Source organism: Mustela lutreola, chromosome X (genome assembly GCF_030435805.1).
Source record: "Mustela lutreola isolate mMusLut2 chromosome X, mMusLut2.pri, whole genome shotgun sequence".
Lineage (NCBI taxonomy): Eukaryota > Metazoa > Chordata > Mammalia > Carnivora > Mustelidae > Mustela > Mustela lutreola.
This window is the reverse complement of record NC_081308.1, coordinates 110125144-110139093: the sequence shown is the minus strand read 5'-3', so window position 1 is coordinate 110139093 and position 13950 is coordinate 110125144.

Sequence of the window (13950 nt, the reverse complement as noted above, 5' to 3'; positions counted from 1 at the left end):
AAACAGACAATCATATCAAAAAATGGGCAGAATATATGAGCAGACACTTCTCAAATGAAGACATACAAATGTCTATCAGACACATGAAAAAATATTCATCATCATTAGTCCTCAGGGAGATTCAAATTAAAACCACATTGAGATATCACCTTACACCAGTTATAACAGCCAAAATCAACAAGACAGGAAACAACATGTGTTGGAGGGGATGTGGAGAAAGGGGAATGCTCTTCCACTGTTGGTGGGAATGCAAGTTGGTGCAGCCTCTTTGGAGAACAGTGTGGAGATTCCTCAAGAAATTAAAAATAGAACTTCCCTATGACCCTGCCATTGCAGTCCTGGGTATTTGACCCAAATATACAGATGTCATGAAAAGAAGGGCCATCTGTACCCCAATGTTTATAGCAGCAATGGCCACGGTCACCAAACTATGGAAAAAACCAAGATGCCCTTCAACTGACGAATGGATAAGGAAAATGTGGTCCATATACACTATGGAGTATTATGCCTCCATCAGAAAGGACGAATACCCAACTTTTGTAGCAACATGGACGGGACTGGAAGAGATTATGCTGAGTGAAATAAGTCAAGCAGCAAGAGTCAATTCTCATATGGTTTCACTTTATTTGTGGAGCATAACAAATAGCATGGAGGACATGGGGAGTTAGAGAGGAGAAGGGAGTTGCAGGAAATTGGAAGGGGAGGTGAATCATGAGAGACTATGGACTCTGAAAATCAATCTGAGTGTTTTGAAGGGGCAGGGGGTGGGAGTTTGGGGTACCAGGTGGTGGGTATTATAGAGGGCATGGATTGCTTGGAGCACTGGGTGTGGTGCAAAAATAATGAATACTGTTATGCTGAAAATAAATAAAAAATAAATTTAAAAAGTATGTATTATAGTTATCTGCACTAAAATGAAAGCTGCAGTTTTGGGTTATATATTCTCAAAAATTCCCATCAATGAAATGAATTGTTTTTACATTTTGTTTTGTTTTAATTATACTTCTTTTCTCCTTCTTACCTGGAGTTAAAGAGACAAAGCTAAGATTTTCAGCGGCCATCCTAAGATTTCAGTGGCCTTTCCCTTTTCTCACTTTATCTTCATGTGGTGTCCAGAATAGAATGCATGATCTTGTAAATTCTTATCAAAGAATAAGGAAATCTTTTTTTTTTTTTAAGATTTTATTTATTTATTTGACAGAGAGAAATCACAAGTAGATGGAGAGGCAGGCAGAGAGAGAGAGAGGGAAGCAGGCTCCCTGCTGAGCAGAGAGCCCAATGCGGGCCTCGATCCCAGGACCCTGAGATCATGACCTGAGCCGAAGGCAGTGGCTTAACCCACTGAGCCACCCAGGCGCCCAGAATAAGGAAATCTAATTAACATTCATCTACATTAATATGCAGCTATTCTTAGGGTGCCTGGTTGGCTCAGTGGATTAAGCCTCTGCCTTTGGCTCCAGTCACAATCTCAGGGTCCTGGGATCAAGCCCTGCAGCAGGCTCTCTGCTCACCAGGGAGCTTCCCCCCGCCCCCCACCTCTGCCTGCCTGTCTGCCTACTTGTGATCTCTCTCTGTCAAATAAACACATAACATCTTTAAAAAAAAAATATTCAGCTATTCTTGATATTTTCTTTTGCATTCTTTGACCTTTATAAAGTAACTACCTCAATATTATATAGAAATACAGTTCAAAATTAACCATTTGAAGTTAGTAGTTTTCACTATTTTCCATCACTTCTTCTACCACATTCTTTAATCAGCTCACAGAAGTTTTTTTCATAACTGGCATGCAGTAAAATCTGGAAAACTGCACTTGTTCTAAGTTTGCTATTGAGTACTGCCCCACTTCCTGGAATAGTTAGTAGTTTTTCTTGATTTATATGTAGTCACAGACTACTTTTTGAAATATTACAATATCACTGAATTTTTAGTCAGTTCTGTTTTAAATAAAGCTCCAAATATAATGTAGTAGTTGTTGTTGTTTTTTAATTTTAGAATTAGTTTTAGAGTTATTCCATGGCTTTATTCATATTTGCTAGCCCAAAAATGTGAGCAAGAGCTTGTCATATAAAATTCAAAAGGATTTCAATTTAGTAGGCATTGTCACCCCCTACCATTACCAACTTTGTCTATAATTGGAAAATAATGCACAGGTAATTTGCAAAATGTCTGGTGTAGATTAGGAGGGAAGCATAGAGTCCAGAGCTATCATGTTCTCCTTGTTCAGGTTCTCCTAAAATAATTAAGTGCTAAGGAAAACATCTAGGGTGAAATGAGATTTTAGATATGAAATCACTTCATCATTAACGTTGTTATCCATGTGTTATATGTAAGTATCATATTTTGCATTATGGTTTTCTACTCATTTAAGTTTTCATTCAAAAAGTATTTTCTCCTTTTCTTCATTAATATTTGGGTAGACTATGAAAACACAAAAACAAATACAAAATATCTATAGCACAAGAAAACCCCCGAAAAGGAAGATAAATTATGCAGAATATTTTAATTAAGTAAGTGATTTGAACTAAACGTACAAAGGTTTAGAAGTCTATTTGCCCATAAGCATAGCTCTGATATTCAGTCACTAAACACATAAAACATTCTATCCTACAACAGAAATTTGGTATAGAGGTATTGAGAGATTGGATGATAAAAATGACCATTAGCTCTCAGGGAACATGGTGCATCTTTGCTTCAATATAGTCAGTGACCAAGTGATTTATTCAAATTAGTTAGATGGTATATATGGACAGTCATTTTATATAAATGGAATTAAAACTCAGTATCTAGCTTTCAAGAAATAAGCTCTAAATAACCCAGATAACATATTTTTCAAAATAAACAATAAATTTTACAATCTGATTGTTTTCCTAAAACATCTATAATCTAGTAAATTATGCATGCATTTAAACAATTGCTACAGAATGTATGTAATGCAATTTTGAATCTTTTACTTTTACTTTCTGCTAATGCCATTTTTAAAAAATTTATTTATTTTCAGCATAACAGTATCACAATGCCATTTTTGGGAGATTAACACATCATATGAATATTGCCTATTTTTTTTTAATTTTTTATTTTTTATAAACATATATTTTTATCCCCAGGGGTACTATTGTTTTAATATATATATCCCATGGTTCTAAGATGAGTCTTTGAAAATTCAAGGAAAGGTACAGTCATATTTCAAAGCCCTGGACATCTTTTGCCACAGAACTTTTGGTTTTGTAAAATTTTATCATATCTCCCATAACTTTCATCTTTCTATACACACAAGTCCTGATACTGTTTCCTGAGTATATTATGAGTCACTCACCATTCTTTCCATTATTTCAGTTTCCCCTTACCAAATCTTTTCCAGATGAGTTTCTGTGGACTCTGCTCTAGTGCTCCATAATAAAGTAACTGGCAAATGGAAATGCTTTTCAAAGTAAGTACTACCAAATACTCCATCAAAAACAGTTATTTATCTATTAACTATTTTAATACCTTCCAGGGTATGACAGTGACCAAATATTCATTACATGGGGGGATTATGAGAACTGACTTGGCTTCTATATGAAGTAGATAATGAGTAATCTAACCCATAGATAAGTATAATCTGACTTAGGTAATTCATGAGAAAATTATATATAAGACTAAAGAGCATTAATACTTAAAATCCAAGTGGGTTGAAATAATGATTTACTATGAACAGAAAGTATAAAACCCCAACAATGTTTAGAAATTATGAAATAAATTGATCAATATTACATAGATCTGAATTTGTTAAGCTACCTATAGTAATATATTTTAAGTTCATACCATTTGAATTATGGTTTTCTACTTCATTTATAATTAAAGGCAAATAAAATGCAGAGATCATTCAGGAAGACAAATATAATATTAAGGGAGAAAACAAGAATTTAGTTCAAACTGTGGTCTTCTACTTACTTGGTTGTTTGCTCCATGACCTTCAGTCAGTAACCTCATTGAGTCTCAGAGGATATAATAATCCTGACCTGTTTCACAGGGGTGTGCTGTACCTTAATTGATGTGTGTTAAGTGCCTGGAAGTACTTTAATGAAAGCCATTATTGAAATGCAATTATTAACATTTGGGATAATGAGTTAGATTAGATGGTTTATCAAAGTCTGGTGTGAAGATGGTTTCTAAGTTCAAGAGAATAAAAATCCCTGACACAAAACTTTAAAAAAAGTCTCAAAAAGCAAGAACAGAAAATGAAACCATAACTGGCTTATTTGCTGACTTTAGCAGCATTGGGGTGTGCATTTTATTGCTTTGTCTCTGATCAAGTATATTGCAATCAATGTGAATTACTACAGAGATGCTAGGAGATAATTCTGCAAAAATGTAAAAAATGCAAAAATTGGGAGAGCTGGATAGGCTAGAAATGACTATTGATTTTGTAAAGGTAAATTACTACAATACCACCTTACTTTAAGGTAGATTGCAAATCTTGCATTTTAAGCAAGATTAACTCTAATTTTAAACTTCAGGAAAAGCTTAGTGTATTATACACATTACTTTCATCCATGAGAAATTTAAAAGATCATGTGCTTACCTAGTGGAAACTAGCTGTGAAATTCCCAGTAGGGCTGATCCTTCTGCTCAACAGTTCTTACCTGCTTATACATTTCAGCAAGCTTGTCTTACACTCAGAAAGTAAAAAAAGTATTTTCAGAAATTGATCTGAATAATGGTCATTCAGTCTTAAGTAATGGCACACTTACATTTTTATTAATGCTATTTTAGTTAATGTCAGTTGTGTTTAAACAGCATAACAAAGCCTAGAACCTAGGGTCATACAACATGAAAATTTAAGACTTAGAGGAAGTTTCTCCAATTAGATCTTAGTTGTCAGTCACTGTTAAAATTTCAGTGCTTCTAAATGTAATTATTCTATTACGTTCTTTTGTTGTTGTTCTTTATTAATATTCACTAAAAATTTGGGAAAATATGTAAAAACTATAATAAACAAGCATGAAAGTACTTTTTTACAATTAACAAAATTATTTTATAATAACAAAAATATTTTTCATTTTTAAATTCATGTCATGTATATGATATGTACACACATGGAGAACATTGTTTAAATCCCTTGTTCTGGGCGCCTGGGTGGCTCAGTGGGTTAAGCCACTGCCTTCGGCTCAGGTCATGATCTCAGGGTCCTGGGATCGAGGCCCGCATCGGGCTCTCTGCTCAGCGGGGAGCCTGCTTCCCTCTCTCTTTCTCTGCCTGCCTCTCTGTCTACTTGTGATCTCTCTCTGTCAAATAAATAAAATCTTTAAAAAAAAAAAAAAAAAGATTAAAAAAAAAAAAAAAAAAAAAAAAAAAAAAAAAAAAAAAAGATTTTAAATCCCTTGTTCTTTCCTCAGTCTGATTCTGCTTTCAACCTCATCAAAGCATAACACTATTGTAAATGATTTCATAATTATAATATTATTTAATATTCTATAACATATATGTATTTGTGTATAAGTAAAAACTATATGCTATTTGGTTTTGGTATTTATATGTCTTAAATATGTATTAATGGCATTATACTGATTGTATCATAGTACAATTTCCTTTTACATTTTAATGTGCTTTTAAATATATCAATGCTGATATACATAGATTATTTCCCCAATTTTAACATATATATTAATATTCTATTGTGTTCATATACCATAATTTTATGCATATACTGATGGGTGTTTGAACTGATCTTTGTGGCTTTTGATATGAAAAATTGTGTATAAATATCTCTTTGTGCATATATGCAGGAGCTTTTCTTGGGCATGTACCTAGGATTTGAAATAATATATAATTATGTATGTACATTTTTAAATATGCAGAATATTATCTGTTGCTTTCTGAGGAGCTTATGTCAGTGCAAACTGTTATGTCATACGTTAGAGTTACAACCTTTCTTTTTTCTTTTTTTCTTTTGGAGGAAAATGAATAAACATTATTCCAAGGAATACACGCAGATGGCCAACAGGCAACATGAATAAAATGCTCAACATCACTAATCATCAGGGAAATTAAAATCAAAACCACAATGAGGTATCACCTACACCTATTGGAATGGCTAAAATCGAAAGACAAGAAATAACAACTGTTAGAAAGCAGGTAGGAAAAAATGTACCCTTGTGGGAATGTAAATTACTATAGCCACTGTGGAAAACAGAATGAAGGTCCCTAAAAAAATTAAAAATAGAAATGGCATATGGTCCAATAATTTCACTTCTATTTACTCCAAAACAATGAAAATACTAATTTGAAAAGATATATGCACCCCTATGTTAATTATAGTATGGGTTACAATAGCTAAGGTATAGAAGAAACTTGAGTGTCCATTGAAGGAAGGATGGATAAAGAGGATGTGATACACACACAAAATGAAACATTACTCAGCCACAAAGAAAGAAAGCTTGCCATTTGTGGCAACATGGATGGACCTAGATGGTATTATGCTAGGTGAAATTAGCCAGACTGAAATAGACAAATGCCATGTGATTTCACTTACATGTGGAATCTGAAAAAAAAAAAAAAAAGTAGGAAGGTGGCTCTAGGGGAGACAAGATGGCAGGGAAGTAGGAGGAGTCGCCGTTTCAACCTGTATACTAAAGTGAGCTGATTACCTACCAAAGAACTCCGATCACCCATGAAATGAGCCTGAGATCAGAATTATCCACATCTGGATCTCTATGGGGGCAGAAGATGCCTGGGGCAGGTAAAGCGGAGTGGGAATGTCGGACTGATACTGGAAGATAAACAAAAGGGGAAGGGAGCCACCAGAGGTGACCGATTGGAAACTAATACCCCAATATGAGAGTGCCCTGCATCTGGGAACCAGCATTAACTTGGAGTCTGGTTGAAAGCACTCCAAAAGAGCAAAGGATCCTGGGGGGAAATTGTGGGAATCGGTGAGGTTAGGGACAGGGGCTTAAGTCCCCAGACCCAGGACAACGTCCCCTGGCGCTGAGCCAGAGAGAGTGCGCCCCACGGAATGCCACGCGGTGCTATCAGAGCCTGGGACGCGTGTGCCCCACACCCTCCCTTGAGAAAGGTGCTTGAAGGCCCAGCCAGTGCTCTTAGACCATCACCATACTATCAGAGCCTGAGATGCGCCTGCACCACACCCTCCCCTGGGAGAAGTGTGTATAGGTGCCAGCCTGGTGTTCTCCGACCCAGAAAGACCAGGCACTCGAAGCCTGGGCCAGCGGAAAAACCTCAGTGTCCAATTGTTGCTTGGAACCTCTCTGGCGGTCTGAAGCTGCCCAGACAGCTGCTGCTGCTGTGGATTTGGGTACAAGCAGGAGATCCTGATCCCCAGGGACAGAAACTCAGAACCTGCTCTGCCAGCAGCTCTGCAGCACCCACAAGGGAGCAGACTGAGGCTTCTCTCTGAGAGGGAGGTCGGGGTGCAGTTTGCTTTCCTCTAAACTTCCAAAAATCATCAAAAGCTGTCAAGGAGAGAAGAAAAAGCAAACAAACAAACAAACAAAAAATTAACAAACATAAAAACCTCCAGAGAACAAAAGCCTGAAAACCAGTTTCCACAAAGCCCGCCCCCTTGAGGAGGGTGAGAGGACTTAACTCAGGGAACATCACTGACTGAAAAGACAGGGGGCAGGCCCCTCCCCCAGAAAACCAACCAAGAAAGAAAAAAAAAGAAAAAAAGAAAAGATGACAAGAGAACAAACACTACTACTTCATAGATACAACTTTTATTTTTAACTCGTTCCCACTATTGTGGTTCATTTTTTTATATAGATATTTTTTTAACATATTTACCATCACAGTGAGATGTCCAGTACATCAAATTCCATAATAAACTTCTAACCTGAACTTTTTGATACTTACACCCGTGTTTTTCTTTTGCTTTTCTATTTTTTTTTTTAAATTTAGTTTAGCCTAGTTTATTCATTTTTAATTTTTATTTTCTAATATTCATATAGAGTTAAACTTCAAGGTAACCCCCTCTCCCCAACCAGTGCTATCCCTATAGGTAAACCAATTTTTAATCCCTCTTTATCTCAGGAAAGTTGAGTCCTTTAACAAAGATATCAAGATACATCCAGGATGAATCAAAATAACCTTCTTTGCCCACAGTGATAATTTATAACCACTCATCTGCGAATGTTTCTGTGTATTGGTGCTTGTCCTGATGTATATAAATCTTATACTTGGGGTACTTTTTGATGAGGTGTTTTTTTTTTTTTGCTTTCATATATATATATATATATATATATATATATATATATATATATATATATATTTCTCTTGCCATATACTTTTATCAGTCTTTTTGTTTGTCTGTTTTTGTTTGTATACTTCATAAATCTAACCTTGAGGCCCATTTGGGCTGAGCCTTCTATCTTCCCTTTTTTTCCTGTCTCCTCTCTCTCTCTTTTTTCTTTTTCTCTTCTATTTTCTCTCATTTGGGTGGGGAATCCTGATTGCTCTGAAGCATTCCAGGGTACACCTTGACTGCACCATAGTCTATACATCCAGCTACATCCGTTCAGTCATCTCTCACCAAAATGACTAGGAAGAGGAATGCCCAACAGAGGAAAAATACAGAGGAGGGGCCTTCTGCAACAGAGTTAATGGCTATCGACATAGACAATATGTCGGAAAGGGAATTCAGGCTAACAATTACCCAGACAATAGCTAGGTTGGAGAAAGCCATGGATGACAAAACGGAATTGATTAGGGCAGAACTGAAAGCCACCAGGGATGAGGTTCACAATGCTCTCAATGAGTTCCAAACTAAATTCTCTAAAAGCTAGGGTAACTGAAACAGAAGATAGAATTAGTGATCTGGAGGACAAACAGATAGAAAGGATCAGGAGGAAGCCAGGAACAAATAGCTTAGAAGCCACAAAAACAGAATCAGGGAAATAAATGATGCCACGAAATGTTCCAACATCAGAATTATTGGAACCCCTGAAGGGGAGAAGAAAGAAAGAAGTCTAGAAGATATAGTAGAACAAGTTCTTCATGAAAATTTTTCCAATCTCACGAATGGAACCAGCGTTCATGTAGTAGAGGCACAATGATTTCTTCCCAAGATTATAGATTCTCAAAAGTCCTCGAGACACCTAATAGTAAGAATGAAGAATTATAATTGTAGGCAAACACTCTTGAAAGCAGCCAGGACAAAGAAGATCCTTACGTACAGAGGAAAGCCCATCAGAATAATGTCAGACCTATCCAAAGAAACGTGGAGAGCCAGGAAGGGCTGCCAAGATATATTCAGGGCACTTAATGAGAAGAACATGCAGTCAAGAATACTTTATCCATCAAGACTGACATTCAAGTTGGATGGAGAGATAAGGAGTGTCCAAGACCGGCAAGACTTAAAAGACTATGCAACCACCAAGCCGACACTGTAGGAAATATTAATGGGGGTTCTATAAAAGAGAAAAAAAATATTTAAAGTATCATTGAACAGAAATATAGAGACAATCTACAGAAAGAAAGACTTAAAAGGTAACATGATGTCAATAAAAATGTATCTATCAATAATCACTCTCAACGTGAATGGCCTCATGCACCAATAAAATAACACAGGGCTTCAGATTGGATAAAATAACAGGACTCATCCATATGTAGTCTTCAAGAGACCTATTTTGAACCTAAGGATACACTCAGACTGAAAGGGAAGGGTTGGATGAACAACTTTCATGCGAATGGGCCTCAAGAGAAGGCCAGGGTAGAGATTCTCATATCAGATAAATTAGATTTTAAACTAAAGATTGAAGTCAGAGATACAGAAGGACACTGAATCATTCTTAAAGGTACTATACACCAAGATGATCTAACAATTGGAAATATCCATGCCCCCATGCACGCCTCTCTCAGTAATAGACAAATCATCGAAGCAGAAAATCGGTAAAGAAACAAGAGCATTGAATGACACATTGGACCAGATGGACCTCATAGATACATACAGAACATTCCACCCTAAAACAACAGAATACTCATTCTTCTCAAGTGCACACAGAACCTTCTCCAGAATAGACCACATACTGGGTCACAAATCAGGACTCAACCGATACCAAAAGCCTGAGATTATTACCTGCATATTCTCAGATCACAATGCGTTGAAACAGGAGCTCAATCACAAGGAAAAGTTTAGAAGAAATCCAAACAACTGGAAGCTAAAGACCACCTTGCTTAAGCATGCTTGGATCAACAAGGAGATCAAAGAAGAACTGAAACAATTCATGGAAACCAATGAGAATGAAGACACTTCAGTCCAAAACCTATGGGATACAGCAAAGGTGATCCTAAGGGGGAAATTCATACCCACCCAAGCTTCCCTCAAAAAAATTGAAAAATCCAGAATACACCAGCTGTCTCTACACCTTAAAGAGCTGGAGAACCAACAACAAATCAAACCAACTCCACAAATAAGAAGGGAAATAATCAAGATTAGAGCAGAGATCAATGAGGTAGAAAACAGAGATACAGTAGAACATATCAATGAAACTAAAAGCTAGTTTTTGGAAAAAATCAATAAGATTGATAAACTATTGGCCTCAAAATTCCAAAAGAGAAGAGTGAAAGCTCAAATTAATAAAATCATGAATGAAGAAGGAGAGATCACAACACACCAAGGAATTAGAAACAATCATGAGAAATTACTATCAACAGTTATATGACATAAGCTATGCAACCTAGATGAAATGGATGCATTCCTGTAAAACTATAAACTCCCAAAATTGAACCAGGAAGAAAGTGACAACCTAAATAGACCAATATCTAGTAACGAGATTGAAGCAGTGATCAGAAACCTCCCAAAAAACAATAGCCCAAGACCTGATGGATTCCCTGGGGAACTGTATCAAACTTTCAAAGAAGAAATAACACCTATTCTCCTGAAGCTGTTTCAAAAAATTGAAGCAGAAGGAAAATTTCCTGACTCTGTGAAGTCACCATTACCCTGATCCACAAACCAGGCAAAGACCCCAACAAAAAGGAGAATTTCAGACCAATATCACTGATGAATATGGATGCTAAGATTCTCAACAAGATCTTAGCAAACAGGATCCAACAGTACATTAAAAAGATTACCCACCATGACAAGGTGGGATCCATCCCTGGGCTACAAGTTTGGTTCACCATTTGCAAATCAATCAATTTGATAGAACAAATTAATAAGAGAAGAGAGAAGAACCACACGGTCCTCTCAACTGATGCAGAAAAAAAAAAAAAACATTTGACAAAATCCAGCATCCATTCCTGATTCAAACGCTTCAAAGTATAGGGATAGAGGGAACATTCCTGAACTTCATCAAATCTATTTATGAGACCCACAGAAAATATCATCCTCAATAGGAAAAAGTTCACAGCCTTCCCGTTGAGATCAGGAACACGACAAGGATGCCCACTCTCACTACACTTGTTTAACATAGTATTAGAAGTCCTAGCAACAGCAATCAGACAACAAAGAGAAATAAAAGGTATAAAAATTGGCAATGAAGAAGTCAAACTCTCTCTCTTCGCAGATGACATGATTCTTTATATGGAAAACTCAAAAGACTCCACCCTCAAACTACTAGAATTCATACAACAATTCAGCAACATGGCGGGATACAAAGTCAATGTACAGAAATTAGTGGCTTTCTTGTACATCAACAATGAAAATACAGAAAGGGAAATTAGAGGATCGATTCCACTTACTATGACACCAAGAACCAAAAGATACCTGGGAATAAACCTAACCAAAGAGGTAAAAAATCTGTACTCGAGGAACTACAGAACACTCATGAAAGAAATTAAAGAAGACACAAAAAGATGAAAGACCATTCCATGCTCTTGGACGGGAAGAATAAACATTGTTAAAATGTCTATACTGTTAAGAGCAATCTAGACTTTTAATGCCATTCCGATCAAAATTCCATGGTTATTCTTCAAAGAGATGGAGAAAATAATCCAAAAATTTGTATGGAATCAGAAGAGACCCGGAATCACTAAGGAAATGTTTAAAAACAAAAATAAAACTGGGGGCATCATGTTACCTGATTTCAAGCTTTACTACAAAGCTGTGATCACCAAGACAGCATGGTACTGGCATAAAAACAGACACATAGACCAGTGGAACAGAGTAGAGAGCCCAGATATGGACCGTCAATTCTATGGTCAAATAATATTCAACAAAACAGGGAAAATATGCACTGGAAAAAACACAGTCTCTTCAATAAATGGTGCTGGGAAAACTGGGCAGCTATATGTAGAAAAATAAAACTGGACCGTTCTCTTATACCGTACAAAAAGATAAACTCAAAATGAGTAAAAGACCTCAACATGAGACAGGAATCCATCAGAATATTAGAGGAGAACATAGGCAGTAACCTCTTCGACATCAGCCACAGCAGCTTATTTCAAAATAATTCTCCAAAGGCAAAGGAAACAATAGCAAAAATGAACTTTTGGGACTTCATCAAGATCAAAAGCTTCTGCACAGCAAAGGAAACAGTCAAGGAAAAAAAGAGGCAACCCACGGAATGGGAGAAGATATTTGCAAATGACAGTACAGACAAAAGGTTGATATCCAGGATCTATGAAGAACTCCTCAGACTCAACACACACAAAACAGATAATCATATCATAAAATGGGTAGAAGATATGAACAGACACTTCTGTAATGAAGACATACAAATGGCTATCAGACACATGAAAAAATGTTCATCATCACTAGCCATCAGGGAGATTCCAATTAAACCCACATTGAGATACCACCTTACACTAGTTAGAATGGCCAAAATTAGCAAGACAGGAAACAACATGTGCTGGAGGGGATGTGGAGAAACTAGAACCCTCTTACACTGTTTGTGGGAATGCAAGTTGGTGTGCCACTGTGGAGAACAGTGTGGATATTCATCAAGAAATTAAAAATAGAGCTTCCCTATGACCCTGAAATTGCACTCCTGGGTATTTACCCCAAAGATACAGATGTAGTGAAAAGAAGGGCCATCTGTACCCCAATGTTTATAACAGCAATGGCGACGGTTGCCATACTGTGGAAAGAACCAAGATGCCCTTCAATGGATGAATGGATAAGGAAGATGTGGTCCATATACACTATGGAGTATTATGCCTCCATCAGAAAGGATGAATACCCAACTTTTGTAGCATCATGGATGGGACTGGAAGAGATTATGCTGAGTGAAATAAGTCAAGCAGAGAGAGTCAATTATCATATGGTTTCACTTATTTGTGGAGCAGAACAAATAACATGGGGGACAAGGGGAGATGGAGAGGAGAAGGGAGTTAAGGGAAATTGGAAGGGGAGGTGAACCATGAGAGACTATGTACTCTGAAAAACAACCTGAGGGTCTTGAAAGTGCGGAGGGTGGGAGTTTGGTGGAACAAGGTGGTGGGTATTAGGGAGGGCACTGATTGCATGGAGCACTGGGTGTGGTGCAAAAACAATGAATACTGTTACACTGAAATGAAATAAAAAGTAAGTAAAAAGTAAACAAAAGCAGACCTATAAATACAGGTAATAAACTGATGGTTACCAGGAGAAAGGAAGATGGAGAGTGGGCAAAATGGGTGAAGGGGAATGGGAGATATAGTCTTCCAGTTTTTGAATGAATAGGTCATTGAGATGGAAGATACAACATAGGGGCTATAGTCAGTGGTATTTCAGTAGCGTTATATGGTAATTGATGGTAGTTACATTTGTGGTGAGCATAGCATAATGTATAGACTTATCAAATAAATATACTGTATACCTGAAACTAATGTAACCCTATGTGTTAACTATACTCATAAATATATATCTATATATAGATATATATTTATATAAAAGGTATATGCATTTTTCTTGCCTATATATATATAGGCAAGAAAAATGCAGAACTGTGTGTTATGACCATTCTATCATTGCACACAGTTCTGCATTTTTCTTGCCTAGATATATAGATATATATTCAAGGTTACAAG